This window comes from Molothrus aeneus, chromosome 1, assembly GCF_037042795.1.
Source record: "Molothrus aeneus isolate 106 chromosome 1, BPBGC_Maene_1.0, whole genome shotgun sequence".
Lineage (NCBI taxonomy): Eukaryota > Metazoa > Chordata > Aves > Passeriformes > Icteridae > Molothrus > Molothrus aeneus.
Window position 1 is genome coordinate 19,717,353 of NC_089646.1, and position 12,773 is coordinate 19,730,125.

The 12,773-nt window shown below is 38.1% G+C and overlaps 1 protein-coding gene across 1 annotated transcript in view; it reads right to left on the minus strand.

The window, feature by feature from the left end:
- The window catches only part of PLXDC2 (plexin domain containing 2), a 253,159-nt gene that overhangs the window by 156,432 nt on the left and 83,954 nt on the right, over positions 1-12,773 (minus strand). The gene's annotated exons all lie outside the window — the stretch shown is intronic.

The following is a 12,773-nucleotide window of genomic DNA, read 5'->3' on the forward strand; positions in this document are numbered from 1 at the left end:
TGTTGCATGCAGAGACTGTCTCATAGCCTCGGCCATAGAATTTGGCCTCACTTGCCTGCTACCTCTTCCCAACCTTATTGTCTGAAATCAGATGTTATCCTCTCCAGTGACCTGTCAGAGGAAGATAAAACAGCAGAGGGGAGAGTAAATTGCATGGAGTTCTGCAGTCAGAAAATCACTTCTCTGAAAAGCAATGTGACAAGCCTGAACTCTATTTTGCTATCATATATTTTCTCAGTGTCACAAGAGGGAATATTTTTCTTGTTTAAATGTTTTTAAATTAAGACCTTTCTTATCTGAAATTAATATCAGAAATTTGTTACATTATAAGTGCAGAGAAACAACACTGGGCTTACTTCACACTGTTCAAGGCTGTGGACAAAGAACTTGCATGTTTTTGTTTACAGAACAGTCTATAAGCATCCTATGATCTGTTACTTACTTTTCCATGAATATATGGGACATAAATCATTAAGAAAATCACTTAGTCAAAGCAGTGACAAAATAGCAAAGTGGTTTACATGCATATAGGGAAGGAATGAAATGACTGTGCATATTGAGTCCAGTAGGATGTCTAGATCTCTAGAAAAAAGGAAAAGGTAATTTACTGATGATATTTAATATACAGCAGCACCATAAAACTGCTAGTCATAGTCTTGCTTCTCTTAGAAAATTCAGACATTAGAAAATTCAGAAAAAGAATTCTAATATTATTCTACTGCAAGATATGTCACATAGCCAATAAATTGGCATCTTTAAATCTCACTAAGTGATCTAGAAGCCATCCATTTGACATTATACTTAATAGGAGCACTTGCTGGTACTCTGCAGAGAGCTGATTAGTCACAGCACAGAGTTTCCTCTAGTTTTTTAGCTATTAAACAACACTTAGCAAGTTAAACTCATATTAAATATTTATCTGATATTTCTTGTTCCGTGTAAGTAATTGCTGTAAATGCCACAGGAATACTGTGCTGCTGCCAGAAAGAGGATGCAATGGCAAATAGATTGGGAAGTAAGCCCATGAGGCAACATCTGAGTTGAAATATGAATTTGTGAACCCTTTGGCCAGGATTGCTCAACATGACTGAGAATTTCACATTTTGCAGATGCCTGACTGCAGCATCTTAAAGAGGCATAATTTTTGCAGGGTGATCTTTTGACCCTTTCTGAACATCATTCTATCTAGAACATATCCCCACATACATTCTCCAACTCTTGACCTTCTGGTTCTTCTCATTAGTAAGCTCAGTTACTTCCTCACATTACACTGTCCTCACATAGTTCAAGATTTAGAATTCTAATCACTTTGGGATGTGTAAATGCAAGTGTGCAACCTCCTGAAGATCTTATGACTCAGTGCAGCTGTGGATGCTTAGAGCACCTTTGATGTCAAGCTGCTCTGCTACAGGGTGGTGTCTGACTGGAGGTGGTGACCCTTCTGAAACATCCAACTGTGGAAAACTGAATTGAAATAAACTGCAACAGATCATGAATTTCTGGAAACTGGTAGTGCTGCATTCTCATAAACGTTTGTGCCTCATACAACATCAGGTGGACAAGGTCATCTCCCCAGCTATTTACTGCAACTGTGAGGGTTGCTCTGGCTCTGGTGTTACAGGGTTAGTTTTATTCCACGGGAAAAACATTTTCTGCCCTGACTAACTTGAAATCTTTTAAACCTGAAATATTCTGAGTGATCAATACCATTATCTATTGAAGCTATTCAAGCAGTCTGGCTGCCTTACAATAATAACTTCTGTTTAGATGTTTTGAAAATATTCTAAACTTCAATTTGGCATATAAATAACCTCATTTTTTCCTCAAACTAGCACCCACTAACACATTGCCTGCTCTGAAATTCCCTGTCATTGCTAGGAAAGTCAGCACTGGGTCAGTGTTAGACATCTGCATTTTCAGATCAGTAACTACTATTTGTGGGGAGAAGCAAGGCTTGCCAGAAAGGACAAAGTTCAAGAACAAAACATCCCCCATTAGCATAGCTCAGTTCTAGTCAAAATAACTTTTTAATGTCTTTATTTGAAATTAATCCCTCCCCCCCAATCAAATCCAGATGTTTTGTGTTTATTTATTTATTTACATTTTTTAGAAGGAGAAAGTGGTGTAGGAATGGTGAGAAACAGTTTGAAGCTCTGGGAAGAAGCTTTGATCCCAGAAGCACTGTTAGAACTGTTGTAAAACATTTTGTTTTCTCAACCTAAATGCTGTGAAGTGCATAACTAACTACCCAAGCTAACAAAAAAACCCAAACCAAACAAACAAATATGAAGTTCTTCTAAACGCTTTCTATGTATTTCATTTATTGTGATTCTAACCAACTGCAGCTGCTTTCTCTCCTTTACTTCTTGAAAATGCAATCAGCAATGAAGTTAGTTAATTTGTGTCAGACCAAAGCTCTTGCACTAACTGATTACTTACAGATGTCAAATCTCCAAGTGAAATATTTGCCACCTGTTTTCAATTTCAGGATTGGCAGTTTTGCATTTCCACAGCTTACTGACCTGGTGTGGGTCTATACCATCTGCTGTTGTATTCTCTATGCTCAGTTTCCACAAGACATCAACAACATCAAAATAGTTTTATCAGGAAGTTTTCTCCTTTATGCAAGGAGGCATCCAAAATATTGTAATGTGGAAGAATCGAAACTCTCTTCCACGTTAAAAAGAAGCTGTAGATGAATGAAACAATGACAACTTTTTATTAATAAGTGGTTTCATTCAAGGTGTGAATATGGTTTATTTGCATGTCAAATTAACTATAGCAAGATGTTTCCATGAATTGTTCAGGCCAAGCTTCACTGTATTTTTATATATAATTTATTTTTTATACAATTTGGATATCAATTATCAAGCATAAGCATTTTGCATAGCCTGAAGTTCTTTAAGAGAGCCCATTTTATTTATGGAAACATTGCTGTCAACATTAAATTTATGTACTAGAAAATACAATACTTTATTTCATTAAAAGGGGCAATAATAAACATTTGGGAAATAAACTGGGATTTTTAGTGATAAGCAATGATCAGAAATACAAAATTGCCTTTTTTTTCACTAGTCTGCAAAGGTTACATTGCTAAGTAGTTTTGCAAAACTTTTTTCCTATTTTAGATGAGATTTGTTCTACAAGATGTATTACCAACGTTGTTTTAGCCATGAGTCATCTATAAGCTAATTCCAAAATGTATTCTCATTATAATGATTACTAGATGGCACTTTTAAGAGAAACCAGTTATGGAAAAGGAGCAGTTATCCTACATGTAACTTGTAGCATGAACCTCTAGGGGATGCTGTGTATATTAAATTTACACTGCATGGCTTGTGGTTGGTGATATTATTTTTTGCTTGTATGACCACAGTAGGTAAGTTCCTTTGCTGCTGACAAGGTCCAGGGTGGAAGATGCACTGCAAATGCAGGATTAAAACTGCAGGATAAAAACTGCAGGATAAAATCCTTTCCACTGCTGCATAAAGAGTTAAGCGTATGCTAAATTAGGCTGTGCTCTGAGGTGTGAGCTCCTTCCCTCTCCTCACGTAGCCCAGGACCAGAGGAAGCTGCAGGGCTCTGGGAGAGGAGGAGGAGAGGGTCTGGGATGGGCATTGTCTCCACAGCACTGGAGTGGGCTATCAGAGGTGGAAAGGCAGAACCTCTGATATGACATGAACAGCAGAGTGGGCATGGGTCACAGACTGTGGACATGCTAGGGTGGGAGAGAAGGATGACTTTTTGCCAAGACACTAAAATGAAAACAATTATTTCTCTACTTTAACACCAGCCACAGAGGTTCTCTCAGTCTTCTCCCCACTGCAGGAAATGACAGGTTCCCCAGTCCTTTCCCTTGTTCATGAGGCAATTGAAATCATTGTCTCCAAAAGAAGTTTCTGAGCATTCCCCTGGGGTCGAGTATTGGTGAGACAAGAGACAGCACAAGATCCAAAAGCACTTTCCAGACAGCCACAGCTCTTCCAAGCCTGTCAGACTGCAGTTACAGCTCTTGTGCTGATGGTGATAGACACAGAACCCTTTACTCCTCATAACTATTTGATTCACCTTCTGCCATACTGTTTGCTATTGCTCAGTCTCTAGAAGAGTGAAGGAGACTTTGGCATCACTTTGGAGCCACTAGAGTTTTTATGTATTTTGCTTAAAGAACTCTGTCAGGCAAAAATTAGGCAGGATTGTGGCCCACTTGCTGCAATGTCCTCTGACCTCAGTTAACACTGACATAAAACTAGAAGAATGCTGTTGACTGGAGCACAGCTATTGCCATTGTACAGGAGTGCATCTGAGGTCAGAATCCGACTCAATCTGCTTGCCAAAGACTGCAAAATATTATGAAAGAATGGCTAACAGAAGCTACCCACACCCACTGAGCTGTGGATGTTCAGCTGAGAAGCAGATGTTTTAAGGGTCAGTACTTCTGTAATAAGTAAACACATTTATTGTAATGTAGAACGCTGAGCTAATAATATAAATACCAAGTAGGATACTTGAAATACTGTGCAAACAACAACATACATCTAAAAAATAACTACAACAAATGCTTGTTTTTCACTAGAAAGATCACAGGATCAGCAGCTGTTTACTGCTTCAGCACAGCAATTACGACGTAAGCTTAGCCAATGTTTCCAATAAAGCCTGCTCCCATCCATCCAATTTCTAATAATCTGTGACATTTTTTCCTGGGTCTAATATTCAGAGTTTGCTGTCCAAAACACTAGCTGAGTTGCTCTCAGAGCAAGGCCAAAGAACCACGTGCTCTCCTTTTTAGATGCAGTTAGCTAAAACTAATTCACTTCGCTCTTTGCAAAGACCCCCTGCTTCCTTCTCAGCTGTATAATTGTAGAATGCAAATAAGAGAGTTTCTGAAGACTAAACATGTTAATTAGAAACAAAAAAACCTCCCCCACATACACCAAAAAAAAAAAAAAAAGGGAAAAAAGAAAATCCCTGCCAGAACAAAAGAAATCTTTGCATTTACTTTTGTTTCTGGAATTTGGCTAAATAAAGTACATTGATATGATAGCCAAGCTTTCAGCTAAGGAGACACCCACACAGATGCAAGAACAGATCCAATATTTGCACTTCTGCTGACTTTGGTAGGCTCTGGGCCAGTGCTCAATAAAGCAAATAAAGTATCACTTTCACCAGGGTTGCTGCTTATCTGCATCCCCTGCAAGTTCTCTGTAAGCTCTGACCCTTTAGAGGGAAGCCACAGAGCCTCTCCTGCACCATCAGCAGGAGCCTGAGCAGTGACTCTGGAGCACCAAGCTGGGCTGAGGAGAGGCTGCAGGTCACAGGGGCTGCCTGTACCCACCTCTGCCCGTGGCCCAGGGGTGCCTGGCTACAGCTCCCCCACCCATCCATTTTAGGACTCTTCATCTGGGACGCTGGGTATGCTGGAGGGTTAGAAATGGATACAGAGCCCAGCATAATACTCAAGAAGAGAGACTCATGTATTCACTGCATTATCTTCTCACACATGTTCTAAACTACAAAAATACACAAACATGCTTAAATGTGGGAGCAACATTCTCATCAGACCAGTCTAACTATTCCCTCTTGTATTATCCTACATGCCAGTTATTTTAGTTTGATTTTTCATTTTATTCAACATTTAAAAACAAAAGCATCATCCACTCTCTCTTTTTTTCTCTCCAGGAGAGAAAAAGGCTAAAAATTGCAGTGGAAGTGCAGACATACATGCACATTTTTGCTATCATAACTGAAGTTTTGCTGACATGTCTCCCTCCCCCTTCCTTTTCCTTGGCCTAAAAAAAAAAAAAAAAAAAAAAAGACACGTACATTATAGTTCAAAATTTTAAAACCAAAGCTATGTCTGATCTTCCTCAGAACTCCCTTTCCCAAGTTAGGACTTCCATGCTAAGTAGTGAAGCTACTACAGAAGCAAGCAAGCTAAGCATTCCACTCAAAGCCAGCAAAGAACTCCTAATCCATTCCAATGTGCCCAAATCCCTCTTTTGACCTGCAGTTTTGCATGTACCAGCCTGAGTTCACCTGGGGTGAACAAAACTAGTTTGCTGACTCTATTAAAAGGCAAAAATTTGGACCAGCTCAGGAAGAACCTGCATGTTAATGCATCATCTAGAATTGTAGTGGTTTGTTTTCTTCTTTGAGCATAGATTCTGTTTATTTATTTATTTATTTATTTTAAAGCAAGAACATACTCTTCTGTTTGGATGAAAATAGGTTCATTCTTTTGCTTCTCTAGTCTATAAAGGTGCACATGTGTTTCTGATAAACTGGGGGATCTTCCTCTGTCCCTGAAGTAAAAAAGGTGAATACAAATGTTGATAACAGTTAAACAGAGTCAAGATTAGAAAACTCAGGAGCTGGACTGAACAACCAAATTTAAAAAGTGATTTGGACAATGTCAGACAGCAGGATGAAAGATTAAATTTTTGTCAGAGCATCAGCTAGCACCCTCTGGTAAATGGCATGCAGGGGAGAAAGAGCTCAAGTAAATGTCTCATCACCAGCTCTACATCTGAATTTTAAATCTGTTCTAAGTTATAAAACTGCTTGCAGAGTTCTGCATTACTGACTTCTCCAAAGGTTTACTCCTGATGTTGTCTAGGTCTTTAATGTGGTTTTATCTATAGTTCTCCCTGTTTTCTAATGCTTGGATAAGTTTTGTCAAATAGAGTTCAGAAAGCCCTACTTTTAATCAGATGTCAGAAATGTTGGGGATTTTTTGTTAGGATTTACACAGTTATGCACTTCCACCTTGCAGCTCTGGGTTAGAAAAACACAGATAAGCGAAAAGGGATGAAACAGATACATGGATGACTTGCTTATTTTCATTGGCTGAGTAGTATCACATGAAAAAAATAAAAACGGTTTTAAAAAACAATTAAGATTTAAAACACAGCTGGACACTTATAGCCATCGTTTAAAAGCATGAATTATGTGTGAGCTCTAATGCTTGCTCTCAGAATGTGAAAAGGTGACCACACAGAAAAGAGTGTAGTTCAGTCTACCATGAAAGATTGAATTAATGAATACACTCACTAACTTCAGTTGGCCTTCCCTAATTCAGAGTGAGATTTATTTATTTATTTGCACTGCAGAGGCCTGCAGGACAAGGCCAATGGCTCTGACAGAGGCTTTCACAACACAGCTGTGTTCATGCTCTCCTTCAAAACAAAGGAAAGGTACAAACAGCTGGAAGGCTAATTCCTTTCATATACCAACCTTTCATACAAGATTTATATACTGTAGTAACCTCATAATATTCCTTTAAACATAGATTTCAACAAATAAATCACTTGAAAAAAATAACAAGTATCCAACTTCAGCTTCTTCAGGAGACCTGGATATAATGATGGAGTGGTGTACAAATAAGTTCTAAATGCAAAGGCTGTGACTGGAAAGAAAAACAAATGAAGAACTAAAGTGTAAGGTTTTATTCAATATAAGGAAGCTACAAACATGTTGGAGTTATATATTAGGGCAACATAAAAACGGATTTTTGTAAATCTCTAAATTATATTTAACTGTTTTCCATGTATATTTTCTTTCTTTTTAAAGGCAGGAGTTTGTATGCCTTTTAAACATATATTGAGAATAAGGACTCTCATCATGATTCATGTCTGTTAGCGGAAATTTTATCAAGTAACATTTTACCTATTTTAAAATATTTTCTCCCTTTTTTGGTAAAGCAATTAATCTAGATTAGTGTAAATTGACTGCCTGTTAAATTAACTCAAGAATGCATGGGAAAATCCTTCAGATTAATATCTAGTTGCTCATCTGTGTTCTGGAAAATGTTGCAAACAATATTTTTTAGGGTGCAAAACCTCTTCAGCAAGCTAAGCAAGTTTCACCAGTAATTATGTTATTAATCTTCAATGTGATTTCAGTGATTTTGTGATTTCTACAAGTGTCAAAATGTATAATTATACATTACATATTAGTCTCTTTAATGTTATGAAATACTGATGTAGAAACACAGATCTTGTTCAGCAGAAGGGAAACTCAGTCTATGCAGGATTTCAACATATTATTTACTCTCTGGATTTTCAGAGGTAGAAGAGAGGATTTAACAAGTGCTATCGCAGTATTGAAGCTCAATTGTATTCAACATTCAGCCAGTCCATTAGGAGTAACAGACCAAAAAAATGGACAAATTAATATGGAGATTTTTTTTATTTTAAAAGCAGAGTCAGCAAAACTCCATGAAATCCAGCAAGCACTTTGCTGCCATTACCCATTCTCAAGGAAATTGTTCTAACAGTTGTATATAATCCTACAATTACTCTCAACCCATTTTCTGTCTGTTCTTAGTCATTTTCTCTGCAGAGACAGACAAGTTACTATCTATTTCCCTTGTCTAGTATTTGTGTGGAAAAAAATCTCCTGGTGTGGGTGATTGCTTCTTGGCCTGGTGTACATTTTAGAAGGCATTTATGGACCTGAAGAATAAGGGTGTGAATATGAAGAATGAAGGATACTAAAAGTATCTCCATTTAAGATATTTCCACCTGGTTTCACAAAACATGAATTTGAGCCAGCAGCAGCCTAAGTATGAGTGCACTGTAATGAAGATGAGGATTCTTAGACATGCACTAAGACTAATGGCATCTACAATGAACATTAATTAATTCTCACATTAGTTGGGAAAAAAAAAAGCAAAATTATTTTAGGTAATATAAGGGAAGTGTTTTATCTACACCCTGTCATTTTCTAGCTTTCATAATAAGCTTGTTCAGCATTAGAAAATGTAGATAGGCAAAGCATCAAGGGCATGACTTTTACCTTCCCATGACACATCCACAAGTCTGAATAATAAAAACACATAGCAAATCTCTGAAAATTCATCAGCTCTACATGTGCTCACATGTGCTGCATTTCACACAGCTACAACAAGAACACAAAAGGTGTCAAAAAACTGGGCCAAACTTGCCCAAGGATAGCAAGTAGCAATCAACTGATTGGATAAATCCCCTCCAAAACAAGCAGCACTTCTGCAAAAGTAAATACAACCTGAATACAAAGTTCTCACAAATACATCACAGCTTCCTTATCACTTCAGTGGTCACATAATATATTTTCCAGGATTTATAACCTGGATTTTGGTGGTTTTTCCAAAATGTAAGTGTTGAATTTTTCTTCCCAATTTTACCTCAACACAGCATTTTGTGGAGTGTTACCAAACCAAGTCCCTCTGTGAAATTCAGTTCTACAGGTAAGCTGGCAGTGCTGTCAAGGGTTATTCACAGAGCTCTGCAAAGCACTGCAAACCTTAATTTCGAAATGCAACCCACCAAAGGCTGAATATACACTGTGACATCCAACACAGTGAGTTGGTGTTAATAAACTACTTACCACTGATGGTTTAATAGCACTAGTATATTCTAATGCCTCTTAGTTCCTCAGATTGCTGAAATAATGGTGTCTTTATGCCCTAGATTCTGAATCAAGTAAATCCCTGGTGTGATTCGGATGTTTGGCAACGTATTACAGACATTTCCCTATATCTTCAAAATATCTCTAGAAGGACAAATTAGGTAAATTTTTCACTCTGAAAGAAACTGTGTTATGTTCTCAAAACAAGAATCCAGCCTTGCAAGTAGATTTCTGGCTCTTTCATTCAAGCCCAAAGGATATGTTAAGAACATGGGAAGGCCTCAGCTCAGCTGCACTGGCAGCATAAATTGCCTTTTCATGAAGAAATATCAAAGAAGAAACTAGGGACCAATGGAGTGAGTGATTCACAGAAAATTTCTTGTTAGGAAAAGTTCTCAAAAAATGTCAGTGGTGTTATACCAGCTGGAATAGACGGGGGAACTTTCACACTGCCTTATACATCACCTCGATCAATGCATCACATTCCCTGTGGACACTGACCAGTGATATAAAACACTTCTAGTTGCAAATATCTGGAGATCTTCACATTATTAATGCCCTGTAAGAAGCTTTATCAGGATGAAAATAATTCTAAAATTTGAAATGGAAATGATACAAATGTCTCTTGGTATTTATAAGATCAGGAAAGTATCCTGTTATCCTGCTTGCTGAATGATTAATTTTAATACATTTTTAAAGAGAAGCAGTGTTTTTCTAGATTCACCTAGAAAATATTATCAAAATAACACAATCTTAAAGCCCTATTGTTAATATATTATTTTTCACATGATTGTCTTGCTTGCATTTCTGTACCTTAGAAAGCAATTTTTCCTATAGTCTACTCACAAAAGAGTCTAACTTGACCATAACAATTTTTTCTTCTTGAGAGGAGATTGTATTATTGCTCAACCTGGGGGCATCTTCTAACAAATAAAATTTGAGGCAATCTATTTTAGCTTTTTACTTTAAAAGGAAATGCATGAAGTATAGCAAGTCATTCAAGAAATTAAAAGAAAATAATTATACTAATTCAGAAGTAATGGCGCCCTTTGGAAAAAATACAGTCTATTACCAACTGCATGAACCACTAATATTGGCTCATTAAATGGAAACTTGTCTTAGAGCAATTTCTGGATCAGGCAGAAATGTTAATCTAAATAATAATAATCTGTGGACACAGAAATTTTGCACATTCACTAAAACCATCTCTAAGAATTATTTCAACCGTGTAATCCAGAAATTCTGCAAGCTGTGAGATCAAATTTGTAATGTTCCACTTCACTAGAGATTAGAAGACCTTTTGCTGCCTTTTTCCCTGCATTTCTCCTGCTCCCAGTCCTGCACCTGGCTCTGATCCAGAGGTACAGATGTACAAGTGCAAGCAGAGCTTCCTTTCAGCACTCACTCCTGCATGCAGGCTGAGGAGGGGCTGGTGCTGTGCAGGACTGCTGGGACACACACAAGGGGCAGCAGCTTTCCCTTCCCTCTGACATCACCTGTTGGTTATCACCAGAAGCATTACAGACACCGGGCACTAAGGCCACTGAGGCAGTTTGATGTTCAGAATACTCTTGGCCCTAAAGATCCTGTGTCCAGCTGCTGGAAGAGATGAGGGGTGTGGGCTGTGCAGACATCTGTAATGCTGCTATGCTGCAGCATTTTATTTTAACATCCTGTTTATCCTGGCCTTAATTTTAGCTCATTGCTGGGTAATGATGCAAGAGATTATCTGATGAAGCAGGAACTTGGAACATGAAACCAAATTTCCAGGCAAATCAGGTTTTCCATTTTCTCCTTTAGCTCAAGAGCCCCTTCTGCTCAATCCTGGTAATTGTGTACACCAGATGAAGAACATGGCATTGACAGATGACTTACTACTGCAGTCTTTACTCCAGGATCTTCCAACAAGTTCCTATTTTCTCTTGCCAACACAACCACAAATTTTAGAGGACCTTGACTTCTTCAGGCTATATATCAAATGACCTAATATCGTATCTTCAAGGTGTATTTTTTTCTTTAGTATAAATCATATAGTACATTTTTACTGACTAAAAATCTGAGCAGAAAGAGGAGCAGAGCTGGAGAAAGTGATGGAATTGATAAGTGACGGGTAAAAAGTTTCCTTTTGAGCAAGTCAGAGAGGAGGCATTTCTCTCTTGCTCCCTCTCCTCTCTTATCATACAGAAAAATAACATGTAAGCACAAGGCAAATATTTCTTCTCTTTACATAGAAATAAAGGTGTTGAAGGACTTTGCAAATGAAAACCACCAGAGGCTGCAACACAAATCATAATTAGAACAGAAAGGAAAGGCTTTAACAGACTCTCTGAGCTGGAGTGGGTGAGAGGAGTCTCACTGCCACTGTAAAGTCTGTAGGGAAATATTGGCATTTGCCAGCCAGGAGTGGAACACAGCACTCCTGATACTTCTCCTGGTCAAGACCCAGGATGGCTGCCTTTGCTACTAACCATCCTTGCAGAATCATTGTGGTTCAGGGACAGACAGCTGGGACAATCCCCCCAGCCCTGTTCTGATATGGTCTGTGTAAATACAAAGCCAGCACCAGGTCACTTACAGGGGTGTCACACTACAGGCTGTGTATTCCCTGAGCTGTCTATTACTTTGGCTGCTAATATAGAATTTTTCTATTCAGTGTCTCTGTTTGAGAGAGAATAAAAAATTTCACTGTGAAGGGTTTAGTAAAGTCTCAAAAAAAGAACATATAAAACTGCTTTTCTGAAATGAAAACTCATCCAGCATGCCAGGGCTGTGCTTCATATCCATGGTCACAACCACATTCTCAGTCCAGGTTTTTTCACACTAAAGATATGGGTGCACAGCTCATTTTCAAATCTCCTGGACCATGCCCGAGTAAACAAAGTTGCACTTTCTGGTTATTTTCGTGTTTTATTTTCTTTTATCATCTCAGCAGGCTGTGATCCCAGAAATGACAGTAACTGGTGGTGTCATACAGGCTTTTTGGCTTCCATACACCAAGCTTATGATTCTGCCATCAAACTATAAGTTGTACATATATGATGACAACGTTTCAGAGAGCAAGTCACAGTATTTGTAGGAAGCAGAAAATAATAGGCAGTGTTACCCAAAATAGCAGTCAATATAGACATTCACTTTAATGGTGGGAAGACAGGCTGCAAGACAGAAATCAGAGCATTGCACAGTGAAGGAAATGGCTTGCCTGTGCTGATGTGTTAAACTCACATCTGCTAGGATATAGAAAGAATGGAGTATTTCTCTAATTTTATATTAGGAAGTAATTAAATCAAAGGGGTGCAGTCAAATGCAGCTCTGAGAATCATGTGATGTATTCCCTTAGACACCTCACTGGTTCACAGGAGAGAATACAATGCCCACTTGAACAAAAC